General features: G+C 44.7%; 1 long non-coding RNA gene across 1 annotated transcript; it reads left to right on the top strand.

Moving 5' to 3' along the window:
- The first annotated feature begins 240 nt into the window (after positions 1-240).
- LOC146191270 (uncharacterized) lies at positions 241-7,292 on the top strand. Its single transcript, XR_014706628.1, has 3 exons — positions 241-366; positions 1,740-1,865; positions 6,436-7,292. It is a non-coding gene; the product is annotated as an uncharacterized LOC146191270 (long non-coding RNA).
- Positions 7,293-12,059: the final 4,767 nt, after the last annotated feature.

Below are 12,059 nucleotides of genomic sequence, written 5' to 3'. Positions count from 1 at the left end.
TAAATAAACACTAGCAGACCATTTAAAACCAAAATAATGTTCCAAAAGGGCCGGGAAGGGCGCAGCGCATGGCTAGCATTCAAATCGCGCGCCCTTCAGCAAGACCGGATGTAGTTGCCGCCGGCCGCTTGGTGCACTACAGTCAAATGGGCCGCTGGGCCCTATGGGAGTGTCCGCTCTTTACCAATCTCTTTCTCTATGCTCGGACGGCAGACTAGCAAATACTTCTAGGGACTCTAGCTTCACGTTTCCGTGTTCTGCATTTTCTGCGCAGTTACAAATACCTACGGCTGTAATGCACTGCTAGCATTGTTTTTGCTGTGGCTTGGTGCGGCTGGCATACTTTGTTCACCCGCCGATTCCAAAGTAAGTATTTCACCGAACTTTTGTTTCTTTAGTGGAACTTTTCGATGCACCGATAGTGGTGAGCTTTTGGGTAAGGAAACAGCTCTGTACAGCAGCCGAACGGTCGAGTGTTTTAGGCGAGACTGACAGGATGGCTCCGCGCCGACTAACTAAAGTGCAGCCTCAAGTCTGAGGGCCATCTTTCTCGGCATTACTGGACGCTGCGCCAGTAAGCCGCGCAACTTCTCTGTCTCTGATAAAGGAGTGCCTGCCCGAGCTTTAAAGGAGTTAATTTGTTAACCATGCGCAACGTACTGAGTTGTAAAAACTATACGAGAAAAAATTTGCACTCCTCGAGCCTATCGTGCGACATGCCTACACCTGTGAAAACGTCGCGACTTTTTTTTTTTTTAATGGACAGCCGCTGATCTTTCTCTCTCGAGCTTTACGGCAACTACAGTTTCTAGAAGGAACGGCTGTAGCTACTAAATAACTAAAGGATTAGTACTCTCCTTCAGCTTTGACAAACCAGGACAGCACCTTGCGCATGTTGGTTATGCATGTGGGACCGAACCGCGCAGAACAACCGGACAAGGAGATAAGAGAAAAAAAAAGTCAGCACTTGTCTTTTTCTTGACCCGTTGTTCTGCGCTGTTCTGGCACGAATTTGACATACCGCCGCCGCGATACAGTTGGGCTGTGAGCACTAGTGCCTGCAACGCCTTCTTTTATGCAAAACAGGCATACTGGGAGGCCATGCAAGCCGCGGGCTCAAAAAAAAAAAAAAAAAAAAAAAAAGAGAGCACGAGTTGGGCAAAAGTGAGATGAAAACAAAATTGTTGTTGCTTTGTCCTTACAGATATTCAAAGGCTCCTCAGAACTTCACTGCATTATTGACAGCGAGATAATGCCAAAGCTACACTAGAGCCATGCAGCACCTTATAGTGCATGATACTGAGCTTATGTCTCGCACTGAAAGCTCTTACCATGTTCTTAGATTATCATGTTAAAGTAGCTTTAAACCCATGCTTGTTAATACAGTGATAGCCATAAATTGAATCTAGGGCATCATGCTCACATACAAGGCTTCTGATAACCGCTGGTCACATGATGTGGGCTATAGCAGAAACCTGTACCTGGTCATCTTACAAGCATTTGTGCAATTGATGCTTTTAATGTGTTGTAAAAGTTTTTGTGTTCTGTTTCTGTATGGGAATGCTTTCCTTATTGAAGGCTAACATTTGGCTTGCTACAGCAAAACCTCTACCTAGTCATCCTAAAAACAGCACCGCAGTTAGTGCTTTTAGTGTGTTGTAAAAGTATTTGTGTTCCGATTCTGTATGGCAATGCTTTTCTCGTTGAAGACTAGCATGAGGCTTCCAAAAATTTTTCAGATGCCATTTGCTGTAGCCGATTTCGTAGGCCAACAGGAAGCAGCACTTTGAACATGGAAAACTGTCATCCACGGGGGAAAAACAGCAACATCCCTTTGCATTCTCATTTCTTTGGTATGGCTAAAAGTGAGTATTGTATCATTATCTATATTATTAATATTGAATCATGATTGTCAGTGTTGAAGTTGTTTGAGCGTGATGATTTTAAACACACAGGACATCCCTTTGACATTAAGGTTTTAGCTTGGTTACATGTAGGATGTAGAGCTGGTTTCAACAAACTTTATGCATCAAATTCTTTTTACATTGTCCACCATGTTACTTTTTGTCATTGTCCATTGAAGTAAATAACCGGTATTTTACGTTTACACAGTAGTTCACTCTTAGCTTGAATGGGAATGTGTGGCATGCAGTTTGCAAAATAGCAATGCATCCGTCACAGCCATGCATCAAGGCTAAGTGGCTTGCGCGTAGAGGGACCAGCCGCTCCAGCTTCACGTCATCTGCCTCTTTGCTCCGGTGTGCAGACGTGCATTGAGGCAAAGCGGTTTATGTGTAGAGAAACCAGGAGCTTCTTTGTCACATCTGGCTGTTTGTTACGGTGTGCAGATGCGCATCGAGGCAAAATGGCTGATGTGTAGAGGGACCAGGAGCTGCTGCTTAACGTCCTTCTACTCTTTACTACAGTGCACAGCTGTGCATTGATGCTAAATGGCTTGTGCATGGAGGGCCTAGGAGCTGCAGCTTCACGTCTGCCTCTTCGCTCAGGTACGCAGGTGCGTATTGAGGCAAAATGGCTTACGCATAGAGGGACCAGGAGCTGCTGTGTGGCGTAGTCTGTATATTTGCTATGGTGTATATCGAAGTACAATGGGGGGGCTCATGTGTAAAGGTACCATGAGCTGCTGCGTCATGTCGTCTGCCTCTTTACTATGGTGCGCAGGCATGCATCAAGGCAAAGTGGCTTATGCATAGAAGGACCAGGAGCTGTTGCTGCACATCTGCTATGATGCGCAGCTGCGTATTGTGGGTGGTGGTGGAAAACATTGCCATCAGATACAAATACAGGAGGTTACTCACTAGCTGACCCTGAGGGGGCCTGTCCTGACAAAAACAAGGGGTCCCTAGTTTGGTACCCCAGTGGTGGTAGAGGGACTAGAGGCTGGTACTTCACGCTGTCTGCCTCTTCGCTACGGTGTGCAGCTGTGATGGATGCAGTGGCATCTCAAAAAGTGCATGCCACGCACTCGCATGTTCAGCCTGAGTGGACGACTGTGTACCTGCTATAGCTTTGTTATTCATAAAATAAACCTAGGCCAAGTTGGATAAATTATAGCTCACCTCATATGTGGTCAGCAAAGAAAAGCCACTCCAGAAAATCTGATGTATTTACTGTCATAGGATTCTTATTCATATGCATGCTACTGACAAGTCAGATTCTTCACCCTCAGAAATGCCAGAAAAATAACCAAGGGTGCATCTGCAATAGTCTAGCTTGCTCTTTCTCTGCAGACTTGAGTCAGATGTGTGTTCCATTGTTGTGGGTGGGACAGGTGTGAATCTTTGATTTTAAGCTTGCAACAAGTATGTTATTGTAGTTTAAAGGCAAAATGGTACTAATAATCGCAGCCCCCCGTGGCCTTTATCCCCTTTTAATAGTGTTGCTAGACACTGAATTATTAGTTTACTCTGCACTGTTTCTGTCTAGTTAATGTGCGGAGATGTACATATATTTATATGACTTGGAGTTGTCGACTTTGCACTTAGAAACATTGTAGCGTTATCTGATGTGTTGCTTTCATTTCTTTAATGATTTCTGTAAGGGATCGGTGGGTATGCTAGGCACCATTATTAGTCTGCTCTTTTTGGGTCACCTGTTCAATGCCCAGCTGCGGCCGTCTCCCACTTGCCCTCGGACAGGAGGCGGAGAGACTCGCACAGAGAGGCAGCTACAGCAACTACAGTGCTTAACGGAAACGTAGGCAGAGAGGGAAAGAAGTCCCCTCTTCCGAGGACTTTGCTGTCGCACTCGAAGACGCGGGGACAGGCAGTTTGTTCTCGTTGCTGTGTCATGTAGGGGGCTCATTTTTATTTAAGGAGCTTTACGAACAGTATACAACTAAGGGGTCCTTAGTACGCTGACTGGACCCATCACCCGGAGGCAGCACAGCTTTGAAACGAGCACCTCTTTTGGAAGAACTGCTTATCGTTCAAAGAAAAAACACTGTCAGCTTGAAGTGTGTAAGGCCCTCTTCCTTGTTGGGGAGCCCATAAAAGTGACAATTATTCAGTGCAGGCACGCTGAGTGGGGTCTCGTTGAGGATTCCAACCCTGGATGTCAACAATGGTGGGAGATGGCGGCGTTGAAAAAGGGCAAGTGTGTAACAGTGACGGTATGATGCGGAGCGGGAGGATGTGGGTTGGCTCTTCTGATGTGGTCCGCAATGGTGCTGACTCGGACGCCAATAATTGCAATAATTGCCCTGTAAAAGGAGCCGCCAAGGATGCAAGCTCTGGGCAACAATGGTTGCGCACGTGGGACTCTGTTTTGATGGGTTTTAATTTTTTCTTTCTTTTTTTTTTTTCCTATGGGAGAGAGTTTGGCATGTGACCTAGTGAGCCAATCATTTCGAGGTCCATTCTCTAAATTCTGTTTGTTGTGAAACGAATTTGTTGTCCCTTTTGCATTGTTTGTATTAGGGAGAGGGTGAAGAACCTTATGAAAGTGGAAAGACATGCCAAAATGTTTGTTAGCCAGTCATGTGTGAGTTCGTTGTCATTGGGGATGAGAAATGTGGGCGGAGTCCCGAAGTTAATGAAACGGCCCCGCGGCCTGGAGAACTCGTTCTAGCTAGATTTTGATCTCTTTCCTCTTCCGCATAGATCATGGTCATTGTTTCACCTGTTGTAAATACGTACATTCATGTATAAAATTTTCAGTTCATCTTCCTCTCCGTGTGCAAGTTGTTGTGGCCAGATGCAGTAAATTCACTATTTTCATTTCTATATAACGTGCCTTTCTGAAGATGGTGAGCTCTTTTGTCCAATCCTGTAAAAAAGCAGCAAAGCGCTCCCAAATCTTCCACAAAAGTGTGTGATATCTTTAATACTAACTGCGGCTTGGTGTCACTCAAAACATGTAGTTGAGGTAGATTTCTTCCCCCCCCCCCCCCTCTTTTTGTTCTTTCGAATGAGGACCAGCGGACACTAACTCTTGCTTTTGTAATGCCCTAGGCCCCGCCTCAAGGCAGTACTCCAATGTCAATACCATTTTTATGGCTATGGCTGTCCAACAGCACTAATGTCTTTTATACACTTCTTTTACTAATCTCTTACCCAAGTGGTGGCTATACTGTGGGGGCGAAAGTCTCTGGACAGTATGTCTAGATTTTGGACTAGAATCGCGATGTAAACGAATTGTGACCTTATTTCTTTTGCACACATGAAAGAACTAACGTTCAACTTTCACATCGACAAGTATGGTCAGAGTTTCCTGGTCGATGTGAAAGTTATGTGCTTTGATTGCAGTTTGTGTAGTCCACACACTTGTCCCCGATATTACATAGGGGCAAATTAGGCGCCTTTACAGGGGCAGTTTCTTTGGCGCCCACTACCTTCCCCATAAAAAAGCTACAATGTTTCTTGTGAACAGCTGGCTGCATTTATAAATACCATTATTCTTTTTGTAATTTGTTGTGCGTAGTTGAGAAATCCATGACATACATGCACAGCTGGTTGCCAGAATTATGCAACCATATTTCAGTAACTAACATCCATGCTGCATGCTGCCGGTAATACATCAAGAGCTTGTGGTTGTCAGCTTTTTGTGTTTTGTGTAACTATAAGCCTTGCTATTGTAATGTCACATATAGCGCTGTGGGTAAACAACTTTACTTTTAACTCTTGTAGAAGCATGAATACTGCGCAATCACTGCGGCGGGCTATGCTTCCACATTGGGCTTTAGCCACATGTCAAATGTCTATCTTTATTCTGCTGCAGCAGCTTGCATGTTATCAGATAAATTACTTCGTCGCAGTTGCTCTAAGGAGACGCTTTCTAGACGCTTGTAGCCTAGATGTTGATGTCGATATACCCCCAACACGCCCAATGAATGTCTTCGGTAGAGGGTACATGGAAACCAGCGAAATGTGCAGTTTACGGAATAAAAAGGTAACAATTTTAAATGATGTTATTATTGATCACTTCTTTTCAGAGCAGGAACAATGACTTTAGAAATCTGCCTGTTAAACCGCTCAAAATGCAGGTTTCTGCCGCCAATGCGTACCTGTGTAATACTGCAATGCTCTGGCTGTGCTTTATGTTCATATACAGCATCCTTTATGCTTAGTTTCTCTGCATGTGCACTCCATGTCTTGGGCATTGCTGAGGGCGCATAGCAGCAAGCATAACATGCCATGTTTGGTCAGAGTGGCATGTTCAAAAAGACGACATAAAAACATTAAAATACTGAACGCCAGGTTCTGGTCAAACTACATTTGTATCTTTTGTTGTTCTGCATGGGTTTTGCTGCAGTTATATGACCTTTCTATATAGTATGTGACAGTTCTGAATGGAGATGCATGCGTACAGTGCCATCTGGAAAAAGCAATTGAGAGAAACTGGCAGTTGCCCTTGGAGATGTGTAATCAAAGTTCAGCACAGATAACTTGAATTTCATTTTCCCTTCTATTGCAGGAGGAGCCCAGCCTGCTCTTTCCATCTTAGGCCTGAAAGACCAGCAACAGCTGATCGAGAAAATGCACAGGATAGTAACTGCTCCTGGAATCCCGGCCTGCAGAGGCCACCCACAGAGAACTCGCTCATCTCCTCGCTAATTCCGAAATGTTAGGTTTCAATAAATACCTTCTCCTCCACCACCTCCCCAAGGGAAGAGCTGTCACGGCCAAGGATAATTAAAATTATTCAAGTAGATTCTTAATACTCCAGTTGGCCTGCATTTTACCATGCCATTCCTTAACATCGATATTTTTTTAGTGTAGACTATTTATGCATGCAGTTTTTGCAATAAAGCCAAAAAAATGCTTTTTTTACAACCTCGCATGCTGGTATGCCTATGCACTTAGCATGTTTTCAGGAATGGTGCATTTGTGTAAAGCTCAGCTAGCATATGTGCCTCTGATGGAAGTTTTAATTGCACACTACTGTTCAGTGCTTTGTGTGTGAAAGTAAAGCAGACAACAGGAAACTTGAACCTGTTGCATATTCTATTGTCTGCTTTACTCTCACGACAAAGGCATTGAGCACTAGTATGTGACTGAAATTTCCATGGCACATGCTTGCTGAGCTTTACACGAATGTTATTGGCAAGTTTTTACACCAATAGCGGGCCCTGCAAGCATGTTCCGGGAAACGTCCGAATGTCCGCCTCCGGCTGCCCGTCGGACGTCCGTGGGACGCGATCCGGATCCACGAACGATAGTCCGACGGACGTCCGCTGTACGTATATCGAACATAACCGGACTTCCGTCGGATGTCCGAAGGTCCGAAAACGGACGTCCGTCGGTCGACCGTCGGACGTCTATGGCCGTCTGGGAGGTTGCGCTGGGCAGCCGCCAGCTTGGCCCACTGCCGCGGGTTTACAAAACCGCTTACGGCGCAATATATATTGAATGAAATAAACACGTACGCAACAGTAAATAAGTGAATTATAAAGGGCCTCCGCGAGCCCCTCAAATAATGGGCCCGTCTCAGGTTCAAGATCTAAGCGTCTCCAGAAACCTATGATGCTTGCGCAGTGAAAACTGTCAAATATATATGCCTAGACAAAAACAAATATTTCGTTGTTTTAAGCGCCAGGTACAGCGCAACACAAGCCACCAATCCTCTTTTAAGACGAACTCAGAAACGATATAGCAACGCGTGTAAACACGTGCGTGTACGTCACTTCGAAACAAAACTGGAGCTGCTACAAGTATACAATTCACTATATAGACTGCAAGGTGTTGTTTATAAAATGCTTTATTAAAACTCGCCTCCGCATATCCGATTTCTACATCGGTTACGTGTGCATCTTCCGCGAGCGGCTGCCATGCACCGCGCAGTGACCGTCAAGATTCAATGCGAAATTCCGAACATGCTTATCATAAAGTATGAGAAATCAATGACAAAATTCAGTATGACTTTTTTGTGGTCTGTCTTTAAGGAGCGGATTGAGACAAAGCAGCCAACTTAAAAATGTTTTTCGTACATCAGCCCTATTGCTTCATAACTCTTGAAAGTGTGACGGAAGCACAGTGTGCGCTTACAATGATATTTTTGGCACCTAGCAGGGCATTTCGTGATGCCTTAATTTACACGTGAGGAAAATGTGTGCAGGATAAAAAGACTATATTAGAAGTAGGGGGTGCACCATGCAGTGACGTTGATAAGCACCTTTAAAATTATGTACAGAGCGCTGTCTATAAGTCTGCATCAGAAATCCATACCACTGCGGTAGGAACACCGAAGGACCCTAATTTTTCGAATCTGCAATAATCCGCGGGAAGTATGCGCAGAAGATGCTGCGCTTCGCATAAGCTGTTAAGAAGTTGGCTTTTCCTCGCAGCTCAAAAGTATAGAGGGTGAGCTCACCGTCGGTAGCTCGATGATCTAATAAAATGGGAACCAACTTGAGTTGGTTCCAAATATAGCTCAAGGTGCTGTGAAGTATACGATGAAGGGAAGAATTAACGCAATAAATTTGCTAGAATGCGGTAATATTGCTTTTGACAAGCATCAACTTATACCATAGGAGCTTTCAGTACCAGCACTAGGCAGAGTATTCGCCGCGAGATCGACCTAGAGGTGGCGCCACCATCGCTCCGCTAGTTGTGATCGGCAGTCGGTGGCACTCGCAGAAACGCACGCGGCGTATGTCTGCTTCTGAGTTTACGGCGGTTTTGTTGGCGATGAAAACGAGCCTTATGCAATGTATTAGTGGTTTACTGTTTAGAGTTTTCCAATATTGCAAAAAAAAAAAAAAAAAAAAAAAGTCCGCGGATTTCGCCAATGCAGCAAAAAATAATAATAATGCGCGGATTTAGGAAAACAAGGCACGCAACTACTCGTCTTTTAGATTTACTGGCATCGCTTAGGTACTTTGTCATCTTTGATAGCTTCTTTTCACGCTCTTCTCTTTCTACCTTCGCCTTTCTTTTAGACGCACCACTTTGATGCTTCCAACCGAGCATTTTCACATTAATGGATGCTAATTGCTCACCGGACACTTCGTCAGTCCGACGCGATCGCAAGTGTCCAACGGTGGCCGTCCCGATGACTGGCGCATGCTGCCTGGATGGTCCATGGTTGGCCGAGAGTGGTGCGTCCCCCTGGAGCTCCTCAGCGGGCGGGCTTATACAAGCTTAACCGGCGGCTCGGGGCTGAATCGCTGAATCGCAGTTGCGACTGAAGGAAGAAGGAAAAGAAAATGCACGAGCCTGCTACTGGTTCTGTAGCTGAGCCACTTCCGCTGCCTCGTGCGGAGAGAATAGAAAATAGAGAAGAAAGAAAAAGAAGAGGGAGAGAAAGACGCGCGTCGCAACAGCCGTCGTCCACCACTGAAACGGTAGCGGGTGCAATGACGGCCTATAACTGATAAAAATATGGTGGCAGGCTAGCCCCCAGTTGTTGTTGTGGCTGTAGTAAGAAGGAAAAGAAAATGCACGGGTCTGCTACTGGCTCTGTAGCAGAGCCACCTCTGCTGCCTCGTGCGGACATAAGAAAGTAGAGAAGAAAGAAAAAGAATAGGGAGAGAAAGACACGCGCCGCAACAGCCGTCGTCCACCACCTAAGCAGTGGCGGGTGCAATGATAGCCTACAACATATAAAAATTCGGTAAGGAACCGGAGAAGGCTCCTGCTCTTATCGTTGTCGGTGAGCCATTTGGAGAAGTCCGCTTCCCTCGTTGCAGTTAGTCCCACTTCCTGCAGAATCTTTATCCTTGATACCCTTGTCCCTGCACAAGTCCACAGCAGGTGGCGAACATCCACTTCTGCAGCTGGTGTGGAACATTTCAGGCATGTGGTGGGTCCTATGTCTTCTTCAGATTCCCATCGGCATGTTACTGACGGGGTAATGGCCGCCCCAGCTCTTATCCTTTTAAGGGAGATCTCCTCTAATCTCGTTAAGTTATGCTTGTTCACATTTGTCTACACGAACCTCATTCAAAAATTATTACACAGACTGCCGCTAGGTTTCTACAGTATAACACACAGATTCTCAGTATTAGTAATTTCATTCTGTAGAGTTTAGTGTCTCCAGTCCGTGGAGGTCAGTATCATAGTAGCAGCTAGACATGTCAATGCATAAATGGCCCCATCCGAGCTGGTCAGTGAGATAAGCTTGGATAGGACATATACTGTGAATGCCACGATCTCCGCAGTTATAAGCATGCACGAAAGTAAGCTTTTTGAATAACTTTCGTCTGCATTCCGCGTTATCTCTGACATTCGCTAATGAATTCGCTAATGAATACAGCGAAAGAGGAGACGTCACCATGGGCCCTAGCGTCAAATTCCTGCAACTTGTAGTCCCTTTATTAATGTCATCCTAAAGAAAGACGCTCACATGCTTTACAGGACAACTCTGGGGGGTTTTCGAACATTTTGAGTTCGTAACCTCATCACATTCTTGAAAATCTCCTCTCTCTGTTGTCAAAAACCGTTTCCTTTTTTTCAAAGCACGAAGTAGAAATATTTTTAAAGGAGTAGAAATGATGAAATCGAAACCGGAAATAGGTTTCGGACAACCTATGACGTCGCGACATATCAACTTATGACGTCACGGTTACGGCCGCAAAAAACAATCGTGCGGCCGTTAATAGGCTGCCTGAAATTTGTCTCAGCTGGGGCCACTAATTGTTGAATTTACCAAAAGCAAGTTCAAAATTTTTTTTTTCCTAGAGCAGACACAGAATGAATAAATTTAATGGTCACCTCTTTTCTTCCATTTTACAAAATATTTTATATCCTGAGGGAATAAACAAAGCTATCAAATATATTTGATCCCCGATGCCAGGAACAAATATACTGTACTATCACAAAGCTCTACTAACACCTTAATTTTCAAGAGCCAATTTTTTCAAGTTTTTCTTTTTTCCTCGCACCATCAACGACTGGAAATCACTACCCGAACCACCGCAGCCTTAAAAATTGCAACCTGTGTTTTATTAGCCATGTTTTAAATCACTGTATTGTATTTCCGGTATAAATATTGCATTGCCATTTCATATATGCTTTTACTGCATGTAATTGTTGTGCCTTGTATTGATCACTGATGTTGCCCTTCCTGCTTGGACCTCACCAATGGTCTGCAGTATGTACATAAATAAAAAATGATAAATATATTAGTTACGTCACGCATTTCAAGGTTACTCGTAGAAATCTTCCCGATTGATGCCACGAATTGGGAGTTTTTAAAATTCTCTTGTGCTGCAACAAAACATTGCAGCCCTTTGCACTGCAGAAATTTGGTACAAACAACCAGAAAACTCAGGAGAACATTGAGTGAAAGCTTCAGCCGACTCTGGGCAGGTTGAAAAACGCCGGATAACGTTGCTCTTTAAGCAAACGCTAGAGAGATTGGATTGTACCTCCGACGCATGGTAAAAAAAAAAAAAAAAAAAAAAAAAAAAAAAAAAAAAAAAAAAAAAAAAAATGGTGATCAGTGGCATCAGTTCTGTTTCCGCTTGATTGTGCAGCCGGGCGAAAAGCAGACTTACACGTACTCGTCGCTTGAGTTGCCAGTCGTAAAGAGCGCAGATTTGAATACAAAGAAGGTTTCACAATCACTACGAGCACCATATATCACGCCAAAAAAAAAAAAAAAAATGAATAAGAGCATACCTCTGATTTGGCGTTCGAGGGAAGAGCGAAGATCATTAGCTAGCCTTTTCAATCAACTCGTACATTGAACACACCCCTTATTAAACGCTGTTACTAAACTTATTATGGCCCTCATTTCACCGCCGCCGCTTACAATGCTACCCCAAACTATATCGACTAGAGCACTGCACGGGCCGTAATTATCGGCCCGGTACCGGACCGGGCCCGGTTGCCTATTACGTTACCCGCCCGAGCCCGGCCCGGCCTTCTTCGATACAAAACCGGGCCTGGCCCGAGCCCGTGGAAACTATGACCTGCCCGGACCAGCCCGGTCGAGGCCCAAAAAAACGAATTTATGCGCTAAACGCGGTTCAGATGCAGATGCTCTTGTTATTTCCTATTTCCATAAAAAGATGCCCTCGTTTGTATAAGCGTGGCATGAAACTCTTCCTAGTTCTGGTGGCGGTGGTTATAATGTTTCTGTGTCCGAAGATTGGG

The sequence above is a fragment of the Amblyomma maculatum genome, chromosome 4, assembly GCF_055883805.1.
Source record: "Amblyomma maculatum isolate TAMU_Amacu chromosome 4, ASM5588380v1, whole genome shotgun sequence".
Lineage (NCBI taxonomy): Eukaryota > Metazoa > Arthropoda > Arachnida > Ixodida > Ixodidae > Amblyomma > Amblyomma maculatum.
This window is presented reverse-complemented; position numbering and strand designations above follow the sequence as displayed.